A 16707-nucleotide genomic window follows, 5' to 3' on the forward strand; every position below is an offset into this window, starting at 1 on the left:
CAAGCTGCTGAAAAATCTTGAGTGCTGAGGAAATAGTAGATGCTCGCCATCTCCTTTTGAATGAATAGGTATGAACTGAGGATTTGACTTAGTAGTTACTGAGATATTGATATCATATAAAATGCTAGATAAGAAAAATGCAAACTTAATAAACAGAATATATTTGCATATCTGTAAATAATTCAGTTTTTCTCAGGAGATCACAGAAAAAGATGACAATACAGATGACAATGCCTTTTGTTTTGATTCTAATTTTTTTGGGGGGGAGCTCATTTGTTAGTGCTCAAAGGGCCATGTTGTTCTGGGAAACCTACCCAGAGCTCTTATATGTAAAGCATTCTCTCCAGCCTGTTGAATTATCTTCCGTCAAGCCCCATTAATGCTTCCAGTCAATAGTAATAATAATACTAATGTAATAATAATGCTTCCCCAATATCTTCTGGTCAAGCCCCAATAAAGCTAATTGCTCATGAGTATTTACAAAGGAACGTGAACCCTTATATGTTGTTAGTAATATACATCAGTGCAGCCACTATGGAAAATGGTATGGTAATTCCTGAAAATGTTAGACGAGAAATACTACATAAACCAGCTATTCCACTTCTGGTTATTTATTTAAGGGGAAAAAACCCATTAATTTGAAGAGACATATTTATGCCTGTGTTGAATACAACATAATTTACAATAGTCAAGACAGGAAAACAACCAGCAGAAGAGTTACATAAAGAAGAGGAGGCATGCATACTCAATGGAGTATTATTTATTCAGTTATAAAAAGAATGAAATATTTTTTTCTGATAACATGGGTAGAACTGGACAGTATTATGATAAATAAATTTAGTCAGATGGAGAGAGACGTCATCTCACTTGTATATGGAGGACAAAGAAACAAAACATGAATACACAAAACAGAAAAATTCTTTTTTTCTTGTTTTTGGGTCACACCCCGTAGCACTCAGGGGTTACTCCTGGCTCTATACTCAGAAATCGCTCCTGGCAGGCTCGGGGGACCATATGGGTTGCCGGGATTTGAACCACTGTCCTTCTGTATGCAAGGCAAACGCCTTACCTTCATGCTATCTCTCCAACCCCCCCCCCCCCAATTCTTAGCCCATAGAATAAAGTGGTAATTCCCAAAAGGGAAAAATAAAAAAGGTGTGCAAATCAGGTAAAAATGTATCAATGATATGCTGTAAGGTAAAAGCTAGTCTTTTGGTGGTAATTATAATGTAGTATATTCAGATGTTTAATTATAGTGCTATATGTCTAAAATTACAGAATGTTGTAGGTTACTTAATAAAAATTAAAAACAAAACAAAAACTCAAAATGTGGGAGTGAATGGAATTTGATAAGAAATTTCATGCTGTGCTAGATTAATTTTTTTGCTTTTGAAATAGTGCTCTTTTAAAAGATCAGAGGATTGACTAGGAAATTTTATTTTCTCACAATGATAGAGAAATACTTACCACTTATTGAACACTCTCTATATGCCAGGCTTTCTTGACCTTCTTTCATTTACTCCTACAATAGTCTTTTCAGGAAGTGACTTTATCTTTCTTGCTACATATGAGAACTGAGAACAGTGAGAACAAGTAATTTACTCAAGGTCACATTGCTAGTGAATGGCTACACTGGAACTGAAGCTGGATTTGTCTGACTCCAAATTGTTGATAAATTGATAACCACTTTACCATAATGTGTCAACATACCACGGGACTCAGGAGGTTGTGGAGGCAGGCTAAGGTAAAATAAAGTTATACAGGTTGAGTCACCATACCTTGACACAAATTCACAATAGAAATCAAAACACACCTAGGCATTGTAATCAATGTGTTGCACCAAGACAAAGAGAACATTTTTTTGAGGGGGGGCACATCCAGTGATTTTGAGGGGCCACATCTAATGCTGAGCATTCAGTGATGCTCAGGGATTACTTATGATTTTGCACTCAGGAATTATTCTGGCAGTGTTCATTGGACCATATGGGATTCCTGGGATAGAATCTTGGTCAATGCATGCAAGGCAAATAATGCCCTGCCTTCTACCCTATCACTCTGGCCTACAACACATCGATTTTTCAGTTTAAGTAAGTCAAGAAGAGACAATTTTTAATTATTGGTCTTTAAAGCACTGTATTTTAAAATTAATTCGTAATTGAGTTTTAGAGTCACAATGGTTCCAGCACCAATCTTACCACCAGTGTCAATCTCCCTCCACTAATGTTCTCAAGTTTCCTCCCATCACCCACCTCTCCATCCTACCATTTTGACAGACACTGTTTCAAGTTTTGTTCTTAAGGTTTGGATCCTATGATTTCACGGTTGACTTTGTGGTTTAGATATTTAGATCTAACATTCTTTAATACCACTGCTATACCTGTGTTCCTTTGACCCCTGGCTCCTGCAATTTCTCATCTGTCTTTCTTCTCCTTCCACTTTATTTTTTTTTTCTTTCTATACTGTGGGGCCAAGGGTAATCTAGGTATCTCCCTTTTAAACCATTTCATTTAAGAAGAGCCTTGCTTAACTCTGCTGTTGATCTATATTTTTACTGTGTGCCCATTTTAGAGAATCCTCACACCTAGTCTGTCACATCAGAGACTCATAACTTTATAAAGAAGACTTATTACTCGTTCCCAATCCCACCCCCACTTCTTTTTTTCAGTGAATAGAACTAAGGTTCAGAGAAATCAAGTGACTCAATCAGAGTCATATGGTGATTAATCTGGGAACTTCTGTTTTCTGTTACACAGTGCAAGAGATGGAGAGTCATGATTAGAAATAATATCAAGATATGCAAATGCTGGTCAAAACCATTAAGATAAATTTAAAGATGAACACTGACATAAAAACGTTTTAGTTGAATTTTTAATGTAGTCCAATATTTCATTATGATTACCAATGATGAGCATTTTGGCTGAATTAATAGGGGACAATATCTATAGCAGAATAAGAGATACCCCATTAAACACAATTCAAAACATATATGAAATCCACATTGTTTAGACACAGTAATTTTCTTTCTTTTTTCTTTTTTTAAATATGGAACAATTCACGAATTTGCGTGCCATCTTTGCCCAGGGGCCATGCTAATCTTCTCTATTGTTCCAATTTTAGTATATGTGCTGCCGAAGCAGCACAAGACACAGTAATTTTTTTTAAAAAACTTGGGTTAGGCAACTATGAAGGACTTTGCAAGTCAATAAAAAAAATTACTTGGGTTAGGTCAGTAGAAACCAACATGAAGCAAACAGTGGCTGTAGAGGGCATGAGTTACATGTGATTGTGGAATGGAATGGGGATATGAGTAGAATTTTCATTTACTTAAGATCTTGAAGAATCATTACATAAGAGGAACAATAATATTTTGTTCTGTCTGGGTCTATATATAAGCACCAGAAAGTCAAATTATAGTGTGATATAAAAAACGTTAACAATTGAACTATTCTTAGAGTAAGCCTTGTTGTACAGTTTCAGTACTCTCTCACAAGAGGAATTTCAATGGGAGCCAAAAGTCTTTCTCACTCTTATAAAACAAGTAAAACGTTACATTATAATGATTTTTTACTGAGCATCTATTATCATATAATTGTTTCCTTACTCCAGGAGGCCAAGTCTGATTTCCATTTGATTTCTATCTAGCTTCAAGCAATACCCGAATACTCAATAACTTTATTTCTTTTATTACAATAGATTTCTAATTATGAAATCTTTCCTCATATTAGATTTTTTATTTTATTTTATTTAGTCTTGAAACCACAAGTAGTGGTTTTTGGAGGAAACTTTGTCTCTGTGCTCAGGGGCTGCTCCCAGTGTGCTAGTGAGACCATATGGGGACAAGGATCAAACCCAGGTCTCCCACAACCAAATCATGCATTCAGTGCATTGAGCTATTTTTTCAACCCTTAATAGATTTTTATGTATACAATACAGCAGTACTTCAAAAAAATTATTTTTTTTGGTTTTGGTTTTGGGCCCATACCTGGCAGCCCTCAAGTGTTACTCAAGCTCTGGGCTTGGGTCAGCCACATGCAATGCAAACATTCTACCCACTGTGCTATCCTTCCAGCCCCCTTAAAAACATTTCTTTTAGTAAAAGTGAAATAAATGATGTTGTTTTCTGAATGTACTTGTGGAAGAGTAAGCCTTTCATTAAATTACTACGAAATTTTTGAAACAAGGACTTTTCTTACAAAGAGACCTCAGAATATTTAACCAAGGTTCCTGTTTCAAAGCACCTAGAACTTCCTTATTATTTGGAAGTCTTGCTAAATGGGAACTTTTTCTAGTACAATGAAGCATCAACACCATTATGGGGAACACAGCAAAATAGCAAAAGAGGAGTCTTCTTTTCCAAAGCAAACTTAGTGTCATGGCTATCTACTTAGGGGGAAAGTTGTCTAATTCCTGTGGAGGAGGTCAGTTTCTTGAATTTCCTTATCAAAGTTTACTTTCTTAATTTTACTGCTGCTTTTTAAAATAAATATACTAAGACATATGTACAATACATTGTGTGGAGCTGTGAACTCTCCCTCTGAATTGTTCCAAAATCTTCAAGACTTTGAAATGAGGAAATGAACACTTGTATAGCATCATTTAACAGCTACCACTGCTCACAGAGACTGTAGGAAAGATGTTGCCTTAATGTGTCAATTTACATCATTAGTATTCATTATAATATTTTAGAAATTGTAGATAACATTTGAACACTTACCAGATTTCTGATTCTTTGCGAACACTTGCATTAAAAAAAAATCCCTTCAGGTCAGTATTACTGTTATTTCTGTTCTCCAGATGAAGGCATTAAGATAGCTAACGTCTCATAGCTGTTAAATGTCAGAACTGAGATCTGAACTGATCTATTTTATTGGAAAACGTGAACTTTTAAAAATTAATTATTCAAATAAAGCATGTGGAGAGTTCAGCTCCTAGCAATGGGCAATTAGCTTGCTTTGCACCAATGACTTTCTGAATGAACTAGAGAAGTCAGAATAAATATATTGATTAAGATATCAAAGAACTATCAAGAGAGCCTAAGAGATAGATGAGGCCTACATTTGGTACCACTTTTTCCCCTCAGGGCACTGGCTGGTTCAAAAATGGTGTCTGGATACAGCACCTCTTTATTGAAATAAATCTTCAGAATGAAGCAGGACCAACTAGGATCTAATAATGAAATATTTGCAAGGATATATCATTCTGGAAATCATTAACAGTCTTTGACCAATTTACATTGAGAAGCCTTAGCAAGAGGTTTCAAATCTATAGCTTTTGCACTTACTGGGCCTCTGTCTGGAACATGCTTTCCCTTTCATTCACCAGCCTAGACTCTAAATTAGTGAGGTCTGCTCAGACACTTCTTCAGAGAGACACATATTGCAGGTAGTCAGTCACCCTTTGCACTCCATCATTACATAATCCCATAATATTACCTCTTAGAATTTTTTATTTTGTGACACACACATACAGACGTGCATACACATTTTATCCTGTCTAGTCATTTCCTTGATATCAGGGGTTTTGTTTTGTCCATTCAAAAGTTAGTTTAAATCCTTCACACACACACATACACACACACACACACACACACACACACACACACACACACACACACTCGCAAACCTCAGCATGGAATTAATTTAGAAATAAAACTGTTGGCAGATATCATTAGTTAAGATGAAGTCATTTAAGAGTAGGGTGTCTTTAATCCAATATGTCTGGTGCCTTTCTAAAATGGTTATTTTGACATAGTGACATGCATATAGTGAGAAACTCAAGAAAAAAATGAGGCCAGGGATTTGCATAAAGACGCTACAAGCTCAGTAATGATAAAGTTAGCAAGTCATATTCTAGAAGAGAGACAGGGAGCAGATTTTTCCTCACAGCTCGCTTGAACCAACCCTAAGTACAAATACATTACTCTTGTATTTCCAGCCTCTAGAATATAAAACTAACAATTTCTGTTGATTAAGCCACCAGATTAATGGTACTTGGTGATAGCAGCTCTAGAAAATAAATGTAATGACTTAACCCTGTGTTTAGAACTACCATTAGATAAAATTAGCATTTAACTTTAAATTTATTTTATTTTTTGGCTTTGGGGTCATACTCAGTAGTACTAGGGAAACCGGCTATGCCTTTTTTGAAACGTAGGCCTCCTGTATGAGAAACATATACTTTGTTGAGTTATTTCTCTGGTCCCTTCATAACTATTTTTTTTTCTTTTTGGGCCACACCTGGAGATGCTCAGGGGTTACTCCTGGCTATGTGCTGAGAAATCACTCTGCATTGGAGGACCATTAGGGATGCTGGGGGATCAAACCACGGTCCGTCCTAGGTTAGCTCCTGCAAAGCAAACAGCCTACTGCTTGCACCACTGCTCTGGCCCTCATAACTATTTTTTTCTCATAACTATTTTTTGAGTGAACATTCAGTGTTACCTCAGGAAAAGCACTTATTATTTTTTATTTCTAGTTCTCAATCAATTTTATGTTAGGATTGTTACTTATTTTTCCCTAGTTCTCAATGTTGTCATTTATAAAATGACATGTTATTGTTTAGAAGATTTTCAGTTCTCACTATTCTACTACATTCATTAAAAAGAAAAGAGCTTATGACTAAAAACTTTAACATATATTAGAAATGACCAGGAAAGTTCTTTGATATAATCTGTATTTTAAAAATACAGGCAGACTTAGTTTTTAGGGGTGATTGGACATTTGATTTGACTTGAGGAAAAAAGCTGAAGCAAATAATTTCCTGACTTCGATTTTAGATTTTGATCCTGTGTTTTTCCTTGATGAATTTATCTATTTATAGAAATCAGGTCAGTGAGACTGTGAGTTATAAGCAGTATGATTTCACTGTACTCCAGGCTCAGCTCTCTCAGAGTAGAATTTTTCTCACAGAGAAACTGAGCCATCAGCAAAGAAATGGTATAGGAATAAAATCAGAGCAGACTACAGAAGATTGTCTGTATGGCTGGAAAGTGGTTCTGTCAGTATCTGAGGTGCTTCCTTCTTCTACTTTGTCTTCCTATAAAGGATTGCAGAAGGAGTTAAATGAAAAACAATGAGCGGACTTCCATACTTTACCAGTTTGGACTCTATCTGGATATGAGCTTACAGTCTTCCAGATTGGTCTAGGTAAGTTGTCCAGAGCTTTTCCATAGACATGGTTTTCCAGAAACCAATCTACTGCTCATATCTCTTCCATTCATTTCCTCTTCTCAGTCTGTTTCTTTCCAAAGACCCTTTAGTACCATGTTTTCTGCCTTCTGCTATTCAGAGCCTTTGATCTTTCTTGCCTGGTGCTTGTCAAATATCCTAGCATATTTTCAGTTAACACACTTCACCTAGCTCTTTTCCTTCTCTTTTTCCCAAATTCTTAATTCCTAGATAGAGCATTATTCCAGTAGAAACCTGTTACACAATTGTGTAAAACTCATAGATTAAAGTCATAGTATTTCAGCAGGAATCAGAGAATGATTTTGATTTCTTTCCCATTCTGTTGGGAAGACATTTTGAGCTTGAGTTTTGGTGCTTTTAACTTCACCATCTCTTTGGCTGTTCTTCCTATTTTCACTAAATTCAGGTCAAGAAGCCCACCATGGTGTTAAATATATAAAATGAACATCAGCATAGAGCAGAATAGGTCTCTTATTTTGCTCTCCTCACCCTGGTTTTGCAAATGAGTCAATGAAAATAGTGTTCTTGATGTGGGCATGAGTGTAAATTAGTACAGTGAACACTCAAATAAGAAACAAATGCCTAGAACAGAGACTATTTATATTTTAAACATTGAGGCTGTGGAGAACAGTTAGAGAAGCAATTTTGAGTGTCAAATAAACTTGTTATTTTACTACTAAGAAAATGAGATGTTTTAAGTAAGACAACTTCTGTTGTCCACACCCTATATTCTTTATATACTTCTACTTTTTATATCTTTAGGGTATTTTATTACATTCTCCTTTTTTATTATCTCTGCCTGATCCTCTCAGTTGGATCAAAAATGGTAAAATAAGATGTTAGGTGAATTAATCATGTTCACAGAGCTACCAAAGAGAAAGAACTCAGATGAGAACCCATCCCCTGCTTCTTAGTTCAGTACTCTCTGATTTAATTAAGTATTAAAACTAATTAAGACTGGGTGAGGATAAGAATTTGGGGTCCCTAGACTCTCAGGCAAAAAAAGACTACTGTGTAATTCTCTATAGTATAATATTTGCTCTAAGTCTCTGTTGCAATGATTCTAAATTCTTTAGGATGATGAAGTAATGGTCCCTATTTGACTATCAGAAAGTGTCAAGGGCCCTCTTTACTCAAAAATGTACAGACACAATTTGAATACATGTTAAGATAATTGATATAACTTCCTAACTTGAGGTTGGATTTTAGCTATGAGCCAGTGTTTTAAATATTATTTCTTATTGAGTGTTATGTTTCAGACATTTCTCAGAGGATATCAGATAATTTCTACTAAACTTGAAGTATGTACCTTTAAATTTTACAGAGAAATTATAAGGACATTTATAGAAAGGTTGATAATTTAGCAATAATTCTTTAATATTGACTTGCTTCAGGCACCATATAAAGTGTGATGATATAGTAGTGCCATAATAATGGGCTAGTTCCGCCTCTATCAATACTGCAATTCAGTAAGGCTTACTGTCTACATATTTATGTACAAATGTTTCATAGACAAAAAAGACATAGGTGAATGTCAGTCAATGACAATTTACAAAGAATGAAAGAAACATCTAAAGGAAATCATGCCTGGACCACTAAGAAAAATAAATGCATGGATTGGGTAATATAGAGTTGTGGAAGAGGTGAGAGTATCACCCTTTATGGGAGATCAATCCTTCACTCCAGGAAAACTCCAAAGAATATATTGTACATTCAGACCAGATCTATTTGTTTCCAGGCTTAGCTCACACTCCATCGTTGCCACAGTTCAGTTTCTATTGCTGCAACAGGTCTTTGAATAATGTGTCTTAGTTCAACATTGTTATGCGGTTGTTATGTGGTTCTAGGTTGATGAGAGAAGAGAAGCAAAGTTTTTTTTTTTTAAGGACATGCCTTTGTACTACATTGATTTTCTTCAAGTTAAATTTCCAAACATCTATTGACAACTTTGACTGAAGACATATGTACTCAAAGTACAATGGCTATACTATATTATATCATTGGCTTCTTCCATGCCCATAGAAAACATACTTTCTTTCTGTGCCTTTTGTGGTAAGAGATTATATTGAAAATTGCCACCTGTTTTTTTTTTGTTTTTGCTTTTGGTTTTTGGGCCACACCCGGTAATGTTCAGGGGTTACTCCTGGCTATGCGCTCAGAGTTGCTCCTGGCTTGGGGGACAGTATGGGACACCGGGTATCAAACCGCGGTCCGTCCTAGGCTAGCGCTGGCAAGGCACCTTACCTCTAGCGCCACCATGCCGGCCCCATGCCATGTGTTTTGAAAACAATATTTAGTTTCACATGGATGCTTTTGTCCTCACTGACTACTAAAATATTGTTCCTAGTAGTTGGATAAAAGAAAAGACAAAAATCATGCAATGGAGCTGGAGAGTATCATGTTGAATGAAGTCAGAAGATGGGCAGATTCTGAATGATCTACATATGTAATGTATAAAGAAATATACTAAGGGAACAACAAATGGTAAAGGCAACAACCCAGAGAATCAGTTTATATAGCACAGCTTACCATTCTGGGGGTATAGGTATGGTAGGTTGAAGTGGTATAGGTTGTGTTGTTGGACCATCGTATTCATTAAGCCTTATCATAAACATTATTACAAATAACATTCTAGAAAGAAAGTAAAAGGAAGGAAGGGAGGGAAGGAGGGAGGGAAGGAATCAACCCTGTTAACATTCTCTCCCAAACCTAAATCCTCAAACTTACATCCAATGGAAAATAATGGGTCCATGATTATCATAAAAAATTATTAAAAGTTTATAAACTACTGAAAGATTATGTGTCAGGACTGGTGCCTTCTTTAGTATATAAAAAAGGAGATATTTAAATATATTTTATGAAAGTGCTGAAAAGAGATTCTGTTCATTATAGTTGTATCAGAACCTTCTTGCAGAACCTTTTCCAAACAATTAAAATTGTATTTAATTTATCCAGGCATAATCATTGGCTTAACACAGGATCCCAGGTTCAGACCTGGAGTCCTGCCCAGAATGGCAGGGTGAGGTACCCACACCACCTATGACTTGTAGTCTGTCATCTGGCTGATAGATTTGGTGTGCCACCACTGACAAGCATGACACACTTAACAAATAGGAAGGAAGTGCTGATTTCAAGGCCTTTTAGAAACACAAGGCAGTTGAAATAGTGGTTGTAGAAATGGATGGAATTGGCAGCAGAAGAATTTGTATTTTAAAAAATTCCCTAGATGTCAACAAATAATGAGAAATACCTAACACACATTATGATAATAATTTAAAATAACCATAACTGTGCTTTTGAATGAGCACACTGTGGCCTGAAGAGGACCATGTGTTACCATGGATTTTGCTCCACACCATCCAGACTCATTGGGCTGAGTCCACCCATCCGTGCACTCATGTAAAAGCTATCGGAATGCAGAGTGTTCCCAACAAATACATTAGTAACTTTCAACAACCTTCATTTCTGGACATGATGTAATTAATTTTGGAATCGAGGAAGCAAGATGCTCTGTGGTCTGATATATTCATTTAAAAGCAAGTGGGAAGACAAAAAAGCAAACAGGCTTTCTGGCGATGAGAAAATGAATGACCTTCCAAGTAAGGAATTTAAACTGCAGTTTTCAATTTCAGAAGAGAATGAGAGCAGAGAAGCCTTTAGTAGCAGTATTTGAAGGTCGACAGATGGCTGCGGTCTACCATGCCCCAGCAGGCCCTTGAACAGGGGCCCTCTTCACATGACATAGACTACACTGCTTGAATCTACTGTCCCTGAACCACTTTTATGCAGAAAAACATTATTGCTAGCAGTATTTTAATTTTTTTAAAATCAACTCAGGGATGGCATGCCAGAACATGCTTGAATGCTCTCAGTTACACATAAACTTTAAAAGGAGGCCCCCCCTTCCCCACTAGCCTGACTCATACTCTATGCGTCATATAACCATGGTTAGGAAAGGATATTAAGAATTCACATAGCCTTTGGATATATTTTGTCTGGTTGTGGGAGTGATAAAAACAGGTGGTCTCATAAGGGTGAGAGTATAAAGTTGAGGGGGACAAATAAAAAAGTAAAAAAAATAAAAAAAAACAAAGTTGAGGGATTTGGGAGAGGTCATTCAAGGTAGAAGGAAAGTTTATCATTCTTTTTGACTAATCATTCTGACAGATTAGACAACCATTGCATTTTTCAAACAGCAGAGAACCTCAGAACTTTGAAATAGTGTTTCAGGGATATTAAATCACAGAGAAATGTCCCAGTGCTCTGCATATCACAGATGCCACTCGGGGTGTTGGGGGGGAGTCATCAAACCCACTTGAGAATCTGATAAAGCCAACTAGCCCTTTCCTCTAAAAAGCAAGATTACACCCTCCTTACTTCTTGTTAACTTCCACAGGGTTCCTAGATGCTTCATTCTTCCATGAACTCAAAGGTTTGCTGAGTTTCCTATTTACTAGGGTTATTAACTAAGCATATATATATATATATATATAATGTGCAGACATAAGAGAATTTACATTCCTGCTCTTGCTTTACTAGGTGACTGAGGAAAGGTAAGGCTTCGTGTTTTAAGCTCAGTTTGCTGATATGAAATAGGTTTAACTCAGAGGCTAGATCAAATGTATAATGGGTTTAATTTGCTGAGATGTACAAAATGTTGGCCTATAAGAAGAACAAGGAAGTGTTTTACTGTGTGGTTATTATACCTCTGTCACTGATTGCCTCATCCCTCTGGTTGACTGTTAATAGGTTACCCCAGACCTAACATTCCTGAATTTCTTCCTAGTTCCTGGCATTTTGCTTGCTTTCAATCTACATCTATTTGCTTCCTGCCTATTCGCCTTTCCTTAAGGATCTCTCCATCGCACCACATGAAAGGGTGTTCTGTGTGTTCAAATGTCTTGATAAATGTCTTGTTGTGTAGAAATCCATTAGAAGGAAGTACTAATAAGATTGCTTGAAAAAAGAGTGAGCCTGTGAAGTGCTTCCTTACTGGAGTGGAGATCAAACAGTAAAACAAGTGGAAATACCAGGTCTACAAGAATGATTTTGAGCCCATATTATGATTTCATCTTCTTTTTAATAATAGCAGGGATAGGGGATGCCATTTATGCAGACACTCTTTTTTTTTTTTTTTTTGGTTTTTGGGCCACACCTGGTGACACTCAGTGATTACTCCTGATTATATACTCAGAAATCGCTCCTGGTTTGGGGGGCCATAAGGAACACTGGGGGATCAAACCGAGGTCTGTCCTAGGTTAGTACGTGCGAGGCAGATGCCCTACTGCTTCTGCCACCCCTCTAGCCCCAAAGCAGACACTCTTTATGCAGTTTATTTTTTAATAAAACTTTTAGTTTAGAAAACTATATCTTAAAAATTTATTTCTTTGTGAATATGCTCAAATTACTTGCAACTTTTGACCTAGCTTTCTTCTCTCTCCATTTCTTTGAATCAGTGCGGAAAAACATGTGATCTGGAAAAGGAATACTAAGCAGGGAGAAACCTGCTCACATCACCCTCCTTCTACTTTAACTTGTTTTTATAATATTTTTGTTAGAAGTTCTCCTGGTGGATGGTGCAAGTTTAAGTATATGAAATATTGGATATGGAGCCTTCAAAGAGGTCAGTTTAAGCCTCAAAGCTTCCCTTCTACCTGATAAATGTAGATCAGAGGACCTGTAACCTCCAGACTCTGTGAGCCAATTCAACTCCCACCAAATTGCACTTGAAAGTAGGACTTCAAGGTTCTTTGCTACAGAAATCCAAAGGCAACCTTTAAATAGTTCCAGCACAGCAAAAGTCTGCATTCTCATTAAGCTATGTACTGATTTTTAACTTCACCCACACAAGAATTATATGATGAGATCTAGGCAAACACGTTTTAGGCTTTCTGATGCTTTAAGATTACAGGCAATCAGTCCTGCTTGTGTTGTCCTATCACTATTGACCTGGTAGGAGTGAAAATGAAGTGCCTGTGATAGATGACCTCAGAAACCAGGTTTTCCTCTTGGTAAAGAGAAAGAATGGTCATGTGACAGTCCCCCCAAAGATCTTCAAAAAAAGAGGAAACTGATACAAAATGAAGCTGCTCTGCAGCAGCAGGTAATGTGTTTTATTGGAGACATTTCTGTATTTTTCTGTAATCTTAGATTTTACTAATTCTAATGAAAATCTGGACAAATTATTGAGTTCTAGCTTTATAGCCTCCTGATGGTTTTTAAACACATGACATAGATACACTGATGGAACCAGAACCTTTATGGAATTTTGTACATCATATTTGTCTTCTCTTTTGGGAACACAAGTAGTTTATTTTTGGTTAGTGGGTCACTATGTTGAACATGCCTTTTGCCAAGTTATACTCTGCAGAGTTAGCATAGGAAGGATGTGCCTTTTAATGGGAAGGTATTTATATTGATCTCAAAGAGAGGAACTTTCCCTTCTAACCTGTTTATACTACTTTAGAGCTTTTCTTCTTAATGTCTGTTAAAAATGGGTATAAAGAAGTTGATTTCTCTCATTGGATCATCAACTCTAGATATCCAAGCACATGCTTTCTTCAAAAGAGAGGTGAGTTGGGTGCATCAAGGAGAAGCATTTATTTCACAAAAAACATTCAGTACTAATTCTGTCCCAGGCACTAATTGATATAAAGATGAGGATTTCTATACAACATAACTGAATATGTCAAATGCAGTGTTTATAATTGGACACTAAGAAATCTCAGGGATTGAAACCTAAGAAACGTGGGTGTTCTGTGTGTGTACATTTGTTTCAGCAATGAATTAATCATTACAGTCATCATAAAGATAAAACTCTCCCGAATTATTGAAATGAACTAGGAATATAACATTATGCAACTTTTAGGCACACACCTCATTGAGTTAATGTCTTGAATATTACCATATGATTACCAACAAAGTGTTAGCTAAGAACTGATCATACCACATAATTATAATTTCTTTCTTGTGGTGAGAACATTTATTATTTACTTTCATAGTGACTTTCAAGTATTATTATAGCTTGCTATCTATAATCATAACACTGTGCCTTCGACCCCCAGAAATTATTTAGAGTCCAAACAGGTTTGTACTCTCTGACCAACACTTCCTCCTCCCCCAACTCTTGATAACCACCACATTGTTTTAGGTTTCAAACACACTTGACAGCTTGCTGCATTTGCTCTTCTTCATTTAGTTTCTTTTATATAATATTTTCAGTGTTCACCCATTTTGTAGCAAATGATAGGATTTTCTCTTTTTTCTCATGGCTTAGTAACAGTCAATTGTATATGAGACATGTTATCTTCCATTCATCTACTGATGGGCTCTTATGTTGTTTCTATCTCTTGGCTAGTATTATGTATAATGCTGCAATAAACACTAAAATGCACATAATTCTACAAGATTCCCCTCATTTCATTTGATATTCATTCTAACATAGGATTGCTAGATCTTAGGTTAGATTATTTTTTGGAGAATTTTGAAAAAACTCTACCATATTGTTTTCTTAATGACTGTGCCAATTCATACTACCACCAACAGTGGCTAAGGTTGCTATTTTTCCACCTCCTTGCCAGCATATTTTATCTCTTGTCTTTTTGATGATAACAATTATAACAGGTGTGAGCTGATATTTCTGGGACTTTGATTTGCACTGCCCTGATGACTGCTGATGTGAACACTGCAGATCTTTATGTACTTGCTGACAATTTATATGTCTTCTTGGAAAATTATCTATTCAATTCAGTTCCTCTGCCCATTTTTAAAGAATGAATTCAAACCTTTATATTAATTTTTCATGTCTTTTAAAAAAACTTATTTTTTGATTTTTGGGCCACACTTAGCAGCAGCGTTCAGGAATTACTCCTGTCTCTGTGCTCAGAAGTCGCTCCTGGCAGGTTTGGGGGACCATATGGGATGCTGGGGATCGAACCCAGGTCAGTCCCAGGTCTTCTGCTTGCAAGGCAAACACCCTACTGCTGTGCTAGCATTCCAGCCCCATTTATATATTAATTCTTATAAGATAGATGGTTTGCATATATTTCACTTATTCTATGTTGTCTTTTCATTTTCTTGCTTGTTTCTCTTGCTATGCAGAAGCTTTTTTTTAGTTTGACTTAGTTCCATTTATTTATTTTTGCTTTTAGAGTCATATCCAAAATATCATTGCTAAGACCAATGTCAAGGACCTACCCCCCCCCCATTTTTTCTTTTAGAAGCAGAATAATTGCAAGCTCTGTTGAAGTCTTTAATTTATTCTTAGTTAACTTATGTGAGGGTACAATATGGAGATTCAATTTTATTTTTCTGCATGTGCTGATTTCTAGGCAAAACTTTAGTTATTTTTTTGTTAGCAGTAACATACCTAAATATGTATAAAATATATAGGTTAATTAAAAAATCTGAAATCTAGGAATGTACTTCTGTATTTCTCAGCACCCAAGTCATTGTCTTTTACTCAGGATTACATATTACTAAATTAAAATACTGACATGAGGCCCTGAGCTTTTGATTTTTCTAACCTCTATCTTCTATATGAATTTAGGCAAGACACTCATATAACTCATTGGTCCTCAGGATCTAGGAGGAGGCCACACCAGGCAGTGCTTGGGTTACTCCTGGCTCTGTGCTCAGAAATTGCTCCTGGCAAGTTTTGGGGACCATATGGGATGCCTGGAATCAAACCTGGGTTCGTCCTGGGTTGGCTGCATGCAAGGCAAACACCTTACTGCTGTGCTATCTCTCTGCCCCTCAAGTGACATCTTAAGTTATTCCAGCCTTAATAGGCCATGTCTCTCCAACTAGCCCCCTAATTCTACTTGAATTTTTATTTCTTTGTAATTTCTGGCTTAGAGAAGAGAGAAGTTGCTGAGTATCAGGTTTATTCTAAACTGTCTTTAGAAATCACTGCTATAAAAAACATGAATGCAGTCATTTTCTATCTTAGGTGTTCCATCTGAGATTAAAGAATGGTCACTTAAAATAAATACTTTAGAAGCACAGGATACTCAGTGGCAAAAAAAGTTCCAGTCTTATAAGTGTGAAGTTTTGAGTTGATTCATGGCAGCACCCCATGTGTTAGTACAATCCTGGCAGCACCATTGCTTGGGTTCCATGGTGTCTCTAAAGTGGGGGACTTCTGGGACACCACAATCTAGTCTGTGTCTCCCCTCCTCCACCATCATCACAGTGACAGTATCAGGAAAAAATAAGAGGAAGTGAAATAAAAATAATATTTGAATACCCATGAGATATATTATAATGAGGAAATAGAAACTTTGGGGAAGGTGAATATGTCTACTATCCACTTTATGATGGAGATTCTAAGCATGCATATAGATTGGAAATCTATCAAATTGCATAAACTTTCTATACATGCAATTTATTTAACAGACTACTAAAGCTGTTAAAATAATATAATTGAAAGCAATAATAGATGCTTGAAAAACTTTGGTGTATGTTGTTATGAAAATAAGCACAGCAGTGGCACTAAGTGAAAGGACAAATTACTCTCTAA

The 16707-nt window shown here is 36.3% G+C and overlaps 1 non-coding gene across 1 annotated transcript; it reads right to left on the reverse strand.

Moving 5' to 3' along the window:
- Positions 1–3036: 3036 nt before the first annotated feature.
- LOC126031760 (U6 spliceosomal RNA) lies at positions 3037–3140 on the reverse strand. The gene has a single exon (XR_007503589.1). It is a non-coding gene; the product is annotated as a U6 spliceosomal RNA (small nuclear RNA).
- Between the last annotated feature and the right edge of the window lie 13567 nt (positions 3141–16707).

The sequence above is a fragment of the Suncus etruscus genome, chromosome 15 (assembly GCF_024139225.1).
Source record: "Suncus etruscus isolate mSunEtr1 chromosome 15, mSunEtr1.pri.cur, whole genome shotgun sequence".
Lineage (NCBI taxonomy): Eukaryota > Metazoa > Chordata > Mammalia > Eulipotyphla > Soricidae > Suncus > Suncus etruscus.